Source organism: Stenella coeruleoalba, assembly GCF_951394435.1.
Source record: "Stenella coeruleoalba genome assembly, chromosome: 9".
NCBI lineage: Eukaryota > Metazoa > Chordata > Mammalia > Artiodactyla > Delphinidae > Stenella > Stenella coeruleoalba.
The window spans coordinates 55536800-55550688 of NC_137155.1; the positions used below are offsets into that span (position 1 = coordinate 55536800).

The following is a 13889-nucleotide window of genomic DNA, read 5'->3' on the forward strand; positions in this document are numbered from 1 at the left end:
TGGTATTGGCCCTCGGAGAATGAAAGCCACAGCAGAGCCTGAGTTCAGTAAGCAGCTGCGAGCTGAGAGGCGGTGCTGAGAGCATCTGAGGAGGCTCATGAGATGTGTCCAATACAAGCACATAAACACATTTAGCCATGTTGGATCCCTACTATAACCACAGATCTGGTATAGCAGTAAGTTACCAAGAGTTACCAGAGTGTCAGTCAATTTGCCAAAGTACATTGGCCAAAATTAAGAAAGACAATGGACATCTCTGCCTTTGAAGAGCCAAGTTAGAATACTTTCTCTAATAAATTGTTTAAATGGAAGGGACAACAGGCTAAAAGCAGAGATAATTTTAACCCTTTCCAGAAGCCACCATGTCACCAAGGGGAGATAACGCGGGAGTGAGAGCACTACACTGGGAATTAGACCCAGCTCTTCTGAGGACTAGCAGTTCACTCCAATCTGCGTGCATGAGTCTGCTTTGCCAGACATGGTACCAGGAAGCAGGGCAGAGGCAAAATTCATGGGCGTCATCTTTCTATTGAAGAGCTCGAATTCTAGTCAGGAGGCACAGCGGCTATGAACTCTTTTGCAGGCCCAGCTTCGAGTCTTCCTCCTTCTAACAACGGTGCCCCAAATGTCATTTGCTCGCCCCCCCTCCCCTAGTCTCCGTCCCTGCAGATTAGGGAGGGCTGACCTCACACCCACCTCCACAAGCCTGTGCCCAGGCCTTGCCAATCAGAGCCACAGCATTTTTTCTGGGGGGTCCGGAGCCAACGTTAGCCAGTTGAGCAGAGAGAAGGGCCTTCTCTTTGCCTCTGGATCTGGGTGCGTGGCCATCGATCTCTAGGACTGCTGGCAGCCATTCGTCCTCAACAGGCAAAGCCGGCCTGAAAACCAGAGCCGGCGCAAAGGAAGGCGGGACTGAAAAGAGAGAGACTGGATCCCAAGAGCACTGTTGGGGCCTCTGGATCCAGCCGACCTCACTGGTTACTGAGCCAATAAAGTCTCTTTTTTGCTTAAAGTAGTTTGAGTTTCCTGTCTGAACTGATATAGGGAGACAGATAGATAATAAGTAATCACAATGCAACGTGATAAATCTTAAGGTGAAGAGAACCTTCACCTTAAGCGCGTGGGAAACGCTAGACAGAAAGTATTGCTTCTCTTGGGTCCTACTGGTAAAACGACTGGGTCTGCAGAGTAACCTTTAAAGTCCCCCCACCCTATCCCACCCCCAACATGATTCAGGGACAAAGCTGACTCATGAGGGCCTGTCTCCTGGCATCCGCAATGGCTCCACGGGGCATGAGCGTGCCTCACAGCCAGCCGTTTACAGTAAAGCTGTGTACCTTTCTCTGCCTCCTTAAAGATTCCATCAGATTATTAACATGGTGGGTCACAGTTTGGAAATGCAAACCCATAGCCAATTAGTGGAAGAAGTGAGCCTGCCGATCGATAATCACACCACCTGAGACACTTCCAAAACCTACCTCATGACATTCCTGGGTCCTTAGGTAAATCCTTAGACATCAGGCTTCAGAAAATGAATCGCATATGTGTCTTCCTCTCCGACGTGATGTACATTGGTCTGGGTGAAGCCTCATAGCTGTTCAATGTAAATATGAAAAGCATTTGAATAGATGCTATATATGGGTATCACAGGAGAGGGAATAAGAAAGTTCCAGGCATTGTCATCATTCTAGCAGTGGACTGCAGTCTGAGGTTCCTTCCTATAGTGACTACAATTAGGTCATTATATAGAGACACAAAGTGAATCCAGAAAATGGCTTGGTCTCCTTCCCTCAACACACAGATCCTTCAGCCAGAGATGGGGGGCCCTCCACACACTGGGTGTCATTTGGACAAAAGGGGCTACTTCTTCCCCGCTCTCTCCAAACTAACTGTACATTTCAGATGCAGTGGAAATAAAAATACGTCGTCCATTGCTGATGTTCCTGACGACACTGCGGCCTCAACAGAGACGGCTGGCGTCTCGCCATCCCCATAGTCCATCCTTTCAGTGCATCATCGCTCTGGTTATTAGACAGTGACAATATTAGCCAGGGAACTACAATCAGAACTAAGAGAGAGCATTCTTTTTTTTTTTTTGCGGTACGCGGGCCTCTCACTGTTGGGGCCTCTCGCATTGCGGAGCACAGACTCCGGACGCGCAGACTCAGCGGCCATGGCTCACGGGCCCAGCCGCTCCACGGCATGTGGGATCTTCCCGGACCTGGGCACGAACACGCATCCCCTGCATCGGCAGGCAGACTCTCAACCACTGCGCCACCAGGGAAGCCCAAGAGAACATTCTTTAACGCATTCCCAATATTGACCCACCCAATACGGTTGGCCACCCTGAAGAAAAACCATGCACTTATTTATACCACAGCCTGCGTGTATGTGTTGGGAGATGGCAGAGTGGGTGGGTGGGTGGAGAGTACCTATTAGAAGCCGGTACTGTGTTGTGCTCTGCATGCATTATCATGTTTTGTTTCCATGGCCATCCTATCCTGTGAAAACTCTATTTTCCCTACTTACAAGGACATTGAGGCTCAGAGACATTCGTTCGCTTGCCCAAGATCACACAGCTAACAAGTAGTGGGACCTGACTTCATATGTGGAGGCTGCATTCTTACCCTTTAGGCTCAAATACCTCCCCCAGCTTTTGCTCTTTTCCCAGACGTGACGGGATTCAATCCTACAGCCTGCCCAGTTTCTTTGCTTGACAGATTTTCTCCCACGACCCCATTCCCAACTCACCCCACTCCCTATAACCCAGAGACAGAAAAGTCATCAGATAACACACACAATGTGCTTGTAAGAAGCTAACGATGTTATTCCCAGAGCGTTGCTGGGAATATACAAAAATCCTGTGTGTGTATCATTTAGCAGAAATTACATACATGAGCTCAAGCTCTGAGGGTGTATGAGTGTGTATTTGGGTAGATCCAATACATAGAATCCTCTAAAAAAAAAAATCTTGAGCGAATATTTATCCGTCCAACAAATGTTTATTGCATATCTCCTGTGTGATACTGAAAGAATAGTAAATGGTTAGGTTCATCTTTGCATTTCTTCGGCAGTAGCTCCAAATAGAGGGAAGAATAAACAAACTTCTATAAAAGTACCATCAGCCAAATCCTTTGACTACAAGGTGGAAGAATTGGAAGTACAGGAAAGAGTTTTAAAGGAAGTAGCATTTTAATTAAGGCTTGAAGACTGAGAAGAATGTTGACAAGTGTAAGGGAAGAGGAAAATTCCAGGGAACAGTGCATGGAAAGAAAACAAGGTGTTAAGGTGAAGGCAGGTTTTCACGGAAGGAAATAGTCCAATGTGATTAGTAGATAAGAGCCTATAGAAAAATCTTAGGAGGAGCTGGACAGGTGGAAGGGGCCAAACCATAGAAGACCTTAGAGAGGACATCTGGTATTTTTTTCTGTCCACTACCCATGCTGCCTTTAGACAGCTGCTTCTCCTCTGCTGCGTGTGGTCCCAGTGGGTCTGTCATCACTGTGTCCAGGCACCCATATTCATGGGGGTGGGCACAGGGCTCAGGAGGGGCTAATCAGGGCCAGCAATAATGACTGGTCCAGGGGTGAACACAAGACCCAAGCAGGATTCATGTAACAATATCAGAAGAAAGAAATGCCTGTCTCATCCACTTCTGGATGTGGGCAGCCATCTTCCCCATTACCTGGAAAGCGCGTGTCTGTAAAATGAAGCCACAGTAATGAAAGATCTGGAGCAAGGAGGTGACGAGAGGGAGATAGAGCCTGCAAAGCATTGATTGAGCCCCTGGATCCACCTATGCCTGAAGCTCTAGATCTATGTCTGGACCTCTCAGTTATCTGAGTCATTAACTTCCCTTTTTGCTTCAGCTAGTTTGAGCTAAGAGTCCTGACTAGAACAGCTGTGAGTGTCATGCTAAGGAGTTTGGGCTTATTGAGATAAGAAAACCACTGAAGACTTCTAATCTCAAATGCTTAGAGAACAAAGACTTATACAGCAGACAGAAGATTGTGCAGAGATTAAATAACCTTTCAGGGGTAAGGGGCAATAATCCACAGAACCTTTTAGTTCCCTCTGTGAGTGGAAGAAGTGAAACCAATACTATAGCCATACAGAATGATCAATTTTGCTACCCAAAGCTACACACTAAATGATGACATGAGTTTGAGCTACACATTATTCCCAGTATTATTAGCAAACCTGGATAGAAGATATCTCAGCCCACAGGGTAACAATAACTCAAGAGGAGCAGGTGACTTGTAAGGTCAAGGAACAGGGCCCGAAACAGCATTAGTGTAGCAAATGGGAAGCGTCTGGTTACCTCCCTGTCTGAAACCCAAGACGTTTGAAGGAAAAGAGGTGCTGAAATATCTGCAGTTGGCAGTGACATCTGAGAACGTGGTGACCACCCCCCACCCTCCGTACAGGGCAAGGATCATGCCTTTTCTGTAAATAGCTTTGAACCTTCTGCTTACCTCCAGCCCTGACTTCTATCTTGGAGAAAGAAGGAAGCCACTTTGCTCGTGGGCCTAGGCCTAGCACATTGAGTTACTTGTCACCCATAAGTGACATTTATCAGGTCCATATCACAAGATGAACCCTCACCAAATAAGAGCTACTCAGGGCTGGGAAAAACCTCGAGTGGTCACTTGGTCTTCTAGTGCTTCTGGATAAGAGAACATACAAGCCCGGCGACATGTCTCCTCGGATCTAGAAGGGTCTGCCTCTGGGGCAACTGCTTACCATGCTGATTTAACGAAGCAACAAGGCACTGAAGACGTGGCATTGCCAAGTCAGAACAAGAAGCTGCCCAGGCTCCTGGGCTTTGTACTCGCCTCTCCTTAGCCTCTGCCAGTCCTCTTCCCACTGTCGGGGGAGAAGCAGGAGAACAGCCGGTTGCAGCTCAGCTAGGGGGACTTAGCAGCGGAGGTCTGCAGAGGAGGCTGGGGCAGGAGGAGGGAGCAGGCAGACCTCAGGACCCAGCATGGATGGGGCTCAGAAGACGCGAAGCAGCCTCTTGCTGCAACAGGCCAGCTGCACTGTATTTGACTAATTCTCAGACACTCATCTTTCACATCGCTAAAGTAGGGATGCATCTTATAATCAATGATGTGTCATACTTTAAAATTGGTGGCACTTTTTCCTTTCTCGATGATTTTTGAAATAATGGTGTATTTTAAAATTGATGGTGTTTTAGGTTCCACAAAATACTGTATATCAAGATCACCTGCTCACCATGTTAAGACTCCCTACCCATTCCCCAAAGACGTTTTACAGGCCCAAAGGTCCATTGCAGCGGTGGGAGGAGAAGTCACAAAAACCAGAAGAGATCCCAATACAGCAAGAGAGAGAAATGACCTACCCACTCAGCTGCCTTAGAACTTCCAACATACAAAAGGAAGGGATGACCTGTGAACTACACACTTTTGGAAAATGGCATATTGCTGCCTCAAGAAGTCACCTGTTCTGCCTGGTCACCTGCTTTTGATGCCTGGGGATGGAGATGGTAATATGGCGACAGTAATGAGACCTAACATTGAGATAGAACTTTACAGTGTTCAGAACCTTTTTCCTCAACACTGTATGATCTCAGGCCCAGCTGGTATCACTGTCTCCCTCTTTAGAGATGACGATGTTGAAGCACACACCGTTGGGTGCCTTTCCGAAGGTTGCACAGTCAATGGTAGAGAAGTGACTAGATCCCTGAGAAATATGATCTTTCCTTCAACTATTCCATAAGGGGCAAGAGAAGATTTAGCCCTAGGAAGACCTTTCTTCTATCGTTTCAAGCTCAAAAGGTACAACAGTGGGGCTTCCCTGGTGGCGCAGTGGTTGAGAGTCCGCCTGCCGATGCAGGGGACGCGGGTTCGTGCCCCGGTCCGGGAGGGTCCCACGTGCCGCGGAGCGGCTGGGCCCGTGGGCCATGGCCGCTGAGCCTGCGCGTCCGGAGCCTGTGCTCGGCAACGGGAGAGGCCGCAACGGTGAGAGGCCCGTGTACCGCAAAAAAAAAAAAAAAAAAAAAGTAGAACAGTGATCATGATAAATCTATTTTTTATCAACATTCCAGAAAAAAAATTGCTCGTTAAGAAAGTTAAAAAGGAAAATGCATGTTTTAAATCACCAGGTTTAAAACAATGTTTACTTTAACATTGATCATTGAAATTTTAGTATGATAAATAATTTGTGCCTCTGGGGCACATTTTTCTGAATGTTAAAGTGACATAAATTTAGAAAATGATAAGAAGTCCAAAATGTTGAAAGTATTTGCACCATCAATTAGCCCAAAGTTGATGAGTACCTTCAGCAAGCAACTGACACACACACACGAACAGAAAGGCTATGATAGAATTCCTCCCTCATGGGAACAGACAACACAATTACAATGGAATTGGGGGGATGAGATAAACGTTTTAAAATATATCAATACTGTGTAGCACAGGGAATTATATTCAATGTCCTGGGATAAAGCATAATGGAAAAGAATATAAAAAAGAATGTATATATATGTATAACTGAGTGACTTTGCTGTACAGCAGAAATTAACACATTGTAAATCAAGTATATACTTCAGTAAAAAATGAAATAAAATATATCAATACAAAATCATAAGTGATTAGCTCAAATAGGGGAAAAAGAACCGTGGATTGGGACTGTCCAGGCAGGTTACTTGGAGGAAGAAGGATTTGAGACAGGCCTTAAAGGATGATTAAGATTGAGCTCAGCTGGGAGGAGGAGGGGTGGCGTACCCGTGTCCAGTAAACAGGTGAAGAAACAGATGAAATCTTACTTAGAGCTCAGTACATAGCAGGGTGTTCAGTGAGGGTCCTTGAGGGGAAATGGAGACAAACAGCAGTTTCTCCAGAGTAAGTCAGTACAAGCTTGGCTGGCGCAGAGGGCTTATAAATAGAGTAGTAAGACAGAGGTCTAAGGGCAGGTTGTAAAGTTCCTTGAAAAGAAACTAAGGTATTTGAATTTTAACCTATGCATAATGAGGAGCCACTGAAAATTGTTGATCAGGAACTGGTGGTAAGAGTAGGTTTAGACAGATCACCTGCAACGTGTCTGTGGCGGACCCCATGGAAAAATTCCTTACATTGATTAAACAGTGGGAGAGGATCACTGAGATAGAGGAGACCTCATCTAAAGTGGTGGATCCTGAGATGGAGACGGTCAGCCTCAATGATGGACCAACTGCTCAGCCCTCGAGGACAAATGGCAGAGTTTAGGCTGTGAGTGGAAGTACAAGTAGAAATGTCCAACAGCAATTGAACCAGGAGAAAGATGAAAACTAGAGAGATGGATGGATGGATAGATAGATAGATAGATATTTTAAAGTTTTCCACGTTGATTAATAAATTTCAACAGCTAGTTTTATGTATGTAAAGATAGATGGATAGACTAGATAGATGATTAGATAGATAGATAGATAGAAGATAGATGATAGGCAGATGGACAGACAGATAGATATGTTTGGCATCTGTGTTTCTTGTTCTCTCCTCTCTTGCTCCGGTCATCCATCTCTCCTCCCACATCTATAGTCTAGCACCTTATCTCATTGGGATAAGTTCTGACACTGCATTTTTCAAACAGGGACAGTATGCCACTCTAGTAACCAAAAAGATTCCAATGTCGCCTTGCTTCTGATACGCAGGAGAGGAGTGCTGAAGCTAGAAATACCTGCCAAAACTGTGATCTGCACCACTCATTCATTTATTCATTCATCCGACTGGTATTTATTGAGTGTTTCCCACGTGCTGGCACGATGCTCAGTGCTGGAGATACACAGTGAGCGGGACATTCCTCATTTCATGTAACAGATGTTTGCCCAACACATTCTACGTATAAAGCTCTGTGCAAAGAGCTGTGTAAGTCGTGGTTCCTAACTTCAAAAGATCACAGCCTCACAAGAAAGAAAATAAACCCCTACTGGCAATATCAATATACATGAAGTCATCACCTTGCAGGGAGTACATTCATGACTCCGGTCTCAAATAAAGTACTCCACTCCACACACCCGGGGGGGAAGCAAGGTCTAGGGCGGAAATGAAACCTTTATAACTGTCCGGAGCATGTGGGATTAACAAGTGCTCTTGTAAAAGTAAGTGGCAACGGCAGAGCTGCCTATTGGACAGCTGCCTCCTCCAAGGCATGTAAGTTTATTAATTTATTTGTTTATTTATTTGCTAGATTTATCACATTTGCAGGCTGTGCCATTTGGCCTCAGGGTCAAATAAATCTCTTTTAAAACTTTACCATCATTCTTCAGCATTTTGTGTCCCTAACAGACCTTTCTAAAGGCTTTACAAGAACAGAATTAAATCCATTTTACAAATAAATACGCTGGGAAAAATAGTTGAAATGTACCACCTAAGCAAAAGATAAATTCCAGGAAAAACCTGGAGATGGGATTAAAGGGACTCTGCAGTCCTTTTTGTTGAATTCTATAAAGCTCACAGAAATCCTAATTTAACGGAACTATCTTGTCTCCCCAAAATGAACAGTCCGGTTCACTGCCTGCCCCCAGTGACCTTCCAGCCTCATACCTCACCAGTCCACCCCATAAACCCTTGGCTTAACCCCCTGGTAAATGCCCACCAATCCTTGGACACACGTTAGCCTTGCAAGACATGGTATTGGACATGCTATTCCTGAGTCTGGCACGTCTCCTCCATTCGCCTGCCCATGCAGCCTCCTATTTATCTGTCAAGATCCAAGTTCACCTCCTCTGTGAAGCCTTCCCTCTATTTTCCAGAAACAATTGCTTCTTCCTCAGGCCATTGGCCGTGTCAGAGCACTGACCGCTTGTGTGTTGATGCTCTTCTGTGTGAAGGTCTACAGACTCCAAGACTTGAGGAGCAGAAATCTTGCCCTGATCACCCCTATAGCTCCAGCTCCCTGCATGGGGCCTTGCACATAGCAATAATAATAGCAAACATTCAATAGAGGGGCTTCCCTGGTGGCGCAGTGTTTAAGAATCCTCCTGCCAATGCAGGGGACACGGGTTCAAGCCCTGGTCCAGGAAGATCCCACGTGCTGCAGAGCAGCTAAGCCCGTGCGCCACAACTACTGAGCCTGTGCTCTAGCGTCTGCAAGCCACAACTACTGAGCCTACGTGCCACAACTACTGAAGCCCATGTGCCTAGAGCCCGTGCTCTGCAACAGAAGAAGCCACTGCAATGAGAAGCCTGGGCACCACAATGAAGAGTGGCCCCTGCTCGCCACAACTTTAGAGAAAGCCCACGTGCAGCAACAAAGACCCAATGCAGCCAATAAATAAATAAAATAAATAAATTTATTTTTAAAAAAAAGAAGTAACATTAAAAAAAAATTCAATAGAGTGTCCCAGGCACACTTCTAAATGCTTTACTATACATTAACTAAGTTAATACTCGTAAGAGTCCTATGACTATGATGCTACTTTCATTATCCCCACTTTACAGGTGAGGAAACTGAGGCTCAGAAAGATTAAGTGACTTGCTCAAGGTTACACACCTATAATAATGGCAGAGCTGAGATCTGAACGCAAGAGAGCTGACTAAGGTCCATGCTCTTATTCCCAATGTTATTCTCATTCCCAGTAATTTTCCAGAGGAGAAAAGTGAAGACTCAGAAGCTGGCCTGCAATTTGACAAGGACTGTCTTTCTTCAGGAGGAAGATTAGATCCAAAAGGAGTCCAGGCATTTCCTTGGATGCAAGTCTATCTTCAGAACTGCTTCAAACAGAAGAGGTAAGAAAATTCTCATTTTGTGGCTAATTGAATTAGTGCCTCCATCTTAAACGTAATGAAATTCAAAGCCATTTTATTAGTCCTCCTGGGACTGCTTAAAAAAAATTTTTTTCTGCTATATTAGATTAGCCCCACCAAGATATGGCCCTGTAGAAAATAAGGTCAGGCTCTTTGTCACTCCTACCTACACCAGGGCACATGAAGGTCTCTTTGTTCGGTCTTCCAGTTTCCCTACCGAACACACCAGGAAGAGCTCAGAGCATCTTCTAAACACCAGATTCAAACTGACCTGCCATCTACCACATGCTCTCAGTGGCTAGCCCTGTGCATTTCTGGTCATGTCATGAAACCACTACTTAACACACCTCAGGGTGACAGCAGTGGCCTGTTTTAGAGGAAATTGCCTTTGTTCCTGACCAGTGCCATCCCAGACATACACACAGCCTTTGAAAAACGCGGTTGTGCTCTAAAAGTTCTGAGGACGCCACGGTACCCACTTTATTAAGCATGTGACTTAGAATAAAGTCAAAGCTTCCTTCCCTTCCATGGACTTGCTACAAGTCCTCGAGCTGGAGAGAACATCAAGGAGGGGCTTTTCATGATTGCAAATCGGTCTTTCCGAGATAATAGTCCCGATGATAGCTACAATTTATGGAGTGCTTGCTCTCTGTGCCTGGCATTGCGCTGAGCCCTTACACCCAGGGAGTGAATGTTGAATGTTGACTCCCCATGTCGTGTAGTAGAAACATGGGCTCTGGAACCAGGCTGCATGGGCCTCAACCTAGCTCCACCAGTACTAGCTGTGTGACAGTCTAAGTTAGTTAACCTCTCTACCACAGTTTTGTCTTCTAGAAAATGGGTTAATAAAGGAGTCTAACTCATACGGTGCTGTGAATGTTGCATGTGTTAATATACATAAAGATTTAAACCAATGCCTGGCCCTTGATAAACCCTATAGAATGGCTTGCAATTCGTATTTCTCCCCAACATTGATTTCTCCTCTCTCCCAAAGCCCTGGTTAAAGGAGTAGCCCCAGCCGCCAACATTTACCCTGATTAGCCCATGTTACTGTTTCTCAACTTTTTTATTTTCATGAACCAAGTTCATGAAATACATGCACAAATACATATAAAATTTAAACGAAAGTTTCAAGAAACAGCACTCACCTTTGTCATATGCAACACGCTTTGGGATTCTCTATGCACTACTGTTTAGTCACTTTTCTTTGTGGTTTTCAAGCTAGTCACAATCCCTTAAATTTATTTCATAATTTACCAATAGGTAACTGCAGATGGTCTGAAAAAAAAATACTGATTCAAGGTAACCATCATTTATTAAATTTTAACAGAACCTCTATGAGGTAGGTACCTTCGTGAAGTCCACAACAGATAAGGAAACAGACACGGAGAGGTTAAGCAGCTTCCAAAAGGTCACACAGCTTTCCAGAAGCTCACACAGGAACCCATGATGATTGTTCCTTGTTCAGAAGCAGGCACTGACCTATGTTAGCCCCACTGAAGTGGAAATGGATGAGGACATGTGGCCATTGACATGCATGCTACAAACATGAGTGGAGTAGGTCTGGGAAAGCTCCCACCGTGGATGGCAGAATAGAGATTGAAAGAGCCTGCTACTTGACAAGAGAGTTCATCCCTGAGGCTACTCCACTCTCGAGTGCCTCTTTCACAAGATAGCAAATTCCCTGTTTGGGCCAGTTTGGGTTGGGTTTTCTGTTACTTGCAGTGAAAAGTATCTGCATACCCTAACTGCTGCCTTTTTGTACCCCAATAACAATTATGTGAGGGAAGCAATATCAACACCATTTTTAGAAAAGCAAGCTCAGAACATTTACCAGAGGAGTCCTAGCCAGTAAAAGGTGCAGCCAAGATTCAGACCAAGATCTCTCTGACTTCAAGACACTATACCAAACAGCCCACAGTAGATGGCATACTAAATTATAAAGGACAAAATAGGGGGGTTGATATATGTTGTCCTTCTCCAAAGAAAAGCTGTCATCATCACCAGCACCCCCTTCCCCTCCCAAGCACCCTGTCTGCACTCTCTCACATGCTCTTACCCCCTTTTCACTTTATCTTAGTTATTTATGATAGTTGTCATGAGTTATTTACGCTCATGTCTTAGGTTCTCAGCTAGATTCTAAGCTCTTAGAGGACAGGGGCCCTATGACACAGCTTGACAGCTCTGTGTCTTGCACATTGACGGCGCACAAAAAGTACACGAGGAATTGATTGTCCTTGAATCACTTTTTGTCCCATTTAGAAGTAACGAGGAGGGGGTAAGAAACGCTGCAACGTTGAGTGGCAAGTTTTATACAAACGTCACCCAGCGTGGCTCTGTCTCAGGTGTGTGCTCTGTGCTGGCGCTCCTTTGTCCCCATCACACAGACAAAAAGGCAAGAGCAGGATGGGTGAGATCACTTTAAAAACAGATAAAGTATTGGCACTGCCCTTGATGCAGGGACCAGACCAGCTAAATCCGGCCTCTGTGAGTTTTTAGGTCTGATTTAATCCTCATTCTTAAAGCCAGATTCGCATCCACTCTGGACTGTGTCCTGGCTCCGAGTGCATTTTAAATCCCAGGACCAATGGCTTTGCGAGTATTTTAAGTGTTCCCTGGGTAACTCTTGGAGCGCCACTGCATTCAAGAAGTAAACAGCGTTGACCGTGGCGTTCACCATTTACGATCCTCCAGTGGCCTCCTTGCCTACCAGATTCAGTGTGAACTCTTGGAAGGCATCTGAGGTGCTCCCCCATATGACCCACATTCTCAGTCTTGACGTATACATTTCCTCCGCCCTTGGGCAACTGACCTTGTCACAGTTGTCCCCAACATGCCCACGCTTCCCTGCTCCCTGGTCCCCGTCCTTGTCCCATCCTTCCTGCCGCCTGTGCCTGCATGCCTTCAAGCCACACGTCCTTTCTGGAAGGCCCAGTTCCTAGATATACTCTCTCCCCATTCTCAACCCTCATAGCATTTTGCTTACACCTCTCTTAGAGCAGCTATTATACCCATTTGGGGACTGGCTTCTAGCAACCAATTAAAATGTGATATTTATTATAATTGTTGCTAACATTTACTGAGGTTTCCAATTGTCAGACACTGTGTTAAGGGCTTTATATCCATTAACTCATTTACTCCTCACTATGTCCTATGAAGGAAATAAAACTGGAGATAATAGCTACCTACCTTATTGCATTATTATGAGGATTAAGGAATACATGAAAAGCTCTTACAGCTGAGTTCACCGGGAGCCTGGCACAGGGTAAATGCTCAATCCATGTTCGTTATCACCACGTCATCACCATTATCATCATCTTCATCACCATCATCAAATCCATTTTACAGATGAGGAAACAGAGTCTTAAAGGAATTTGTACATAGTAAACTAGTAAAATGTGGGACTTGTGTACTGTATTAATCACTGCCCTGTACAGCACTTTAATATAAGTCCCTTTAAGGTTGACATTAGATGAACACATCTTTATACCTGGTCAGAGTTTAGCAGAGTCTTACCCAGAGGCAGACTATAAGTATATGATGAAGTGAATGGATTACATCTGAAACCATCAAGAATTTCATGATCTTGCAAGTGGTTTCCACCGGCGGCCATTGAATAGCTTTATTTTCCTGGATGAAATATTATTTGCATACCTGGTATAAGCTTTTCTGAATGTAGGCTTGTTTCCTATTCTTCAGTCCTTTCCAGAGAAGCACTCTCCTTAAGCTATTAAAAATGCCCTCTTACAACGCAGGATGTAAAAAAGCCAACTCTTTTTACAATTTTAATGTGAACGGAGCATGTCGCTAATGGCCCAAACAGCAAAGTCATGCTGCCCAGGCTCACTCCACATGAGGGGCAGGGATGTTAACTGCATTATCCACGCCCACGCTTCTCTTTCATCACCCTCCTCTTTGTAGTTTCGGTCCAGGCTGCTCAGGTTTGTTTATGTTGCCATCAATTAAAGGGCATGCTTTTTACATGTCCTAAATCCATTTCACTCAGGATGATGGAGTAAGGGGAAAGTGGTTTCCCATAACCCTCTCAAATGTCCCAGTATGAAATGCACCAAGGGGCGTGCTTCCCAGCCTGAAGGGGCTCATGGCCACCAGAAAGCAATGCACCGTCACCAGCGAGCTACC

General features: G+C 45.1%; 1 long non-coding RNA gene across 3 annotated transcripts; it reads right to left on the minus strand.

Moving 5' to 3' along the window:
• Nucleotides 1–1262: 1262 nt before the first annotated feature.
• On the minus strand, nucleotides 1263–11226 carry LOC307191370. 3 transcript variants are annotated; one of them, XR_013829734.1, is made up of 3 exons: nucleotides 11097–11226; nucleotides 10895–11024; nucleotides 1263–1594 (listed from the first exon to the last, which is right to left on the minus strand). It is a non-coding gene; the product is annotated as an uncharacterized lncRNA (long non-coding RNA). The 3 variants fall into 3 exon arrangements; XR_013829735.1 differs by lacking the exon at nucleotides 1263–1594 and adding an exon at nucleotides 9257–9710; XR_013829736.1 differs by lacking the exon at nucleotides 1263–1594 and adding an exon at nucleotides 9257–9713.
• Between the last annotated feature and the right edge of the window lie 2663 nt (nucleotides 11227–13889).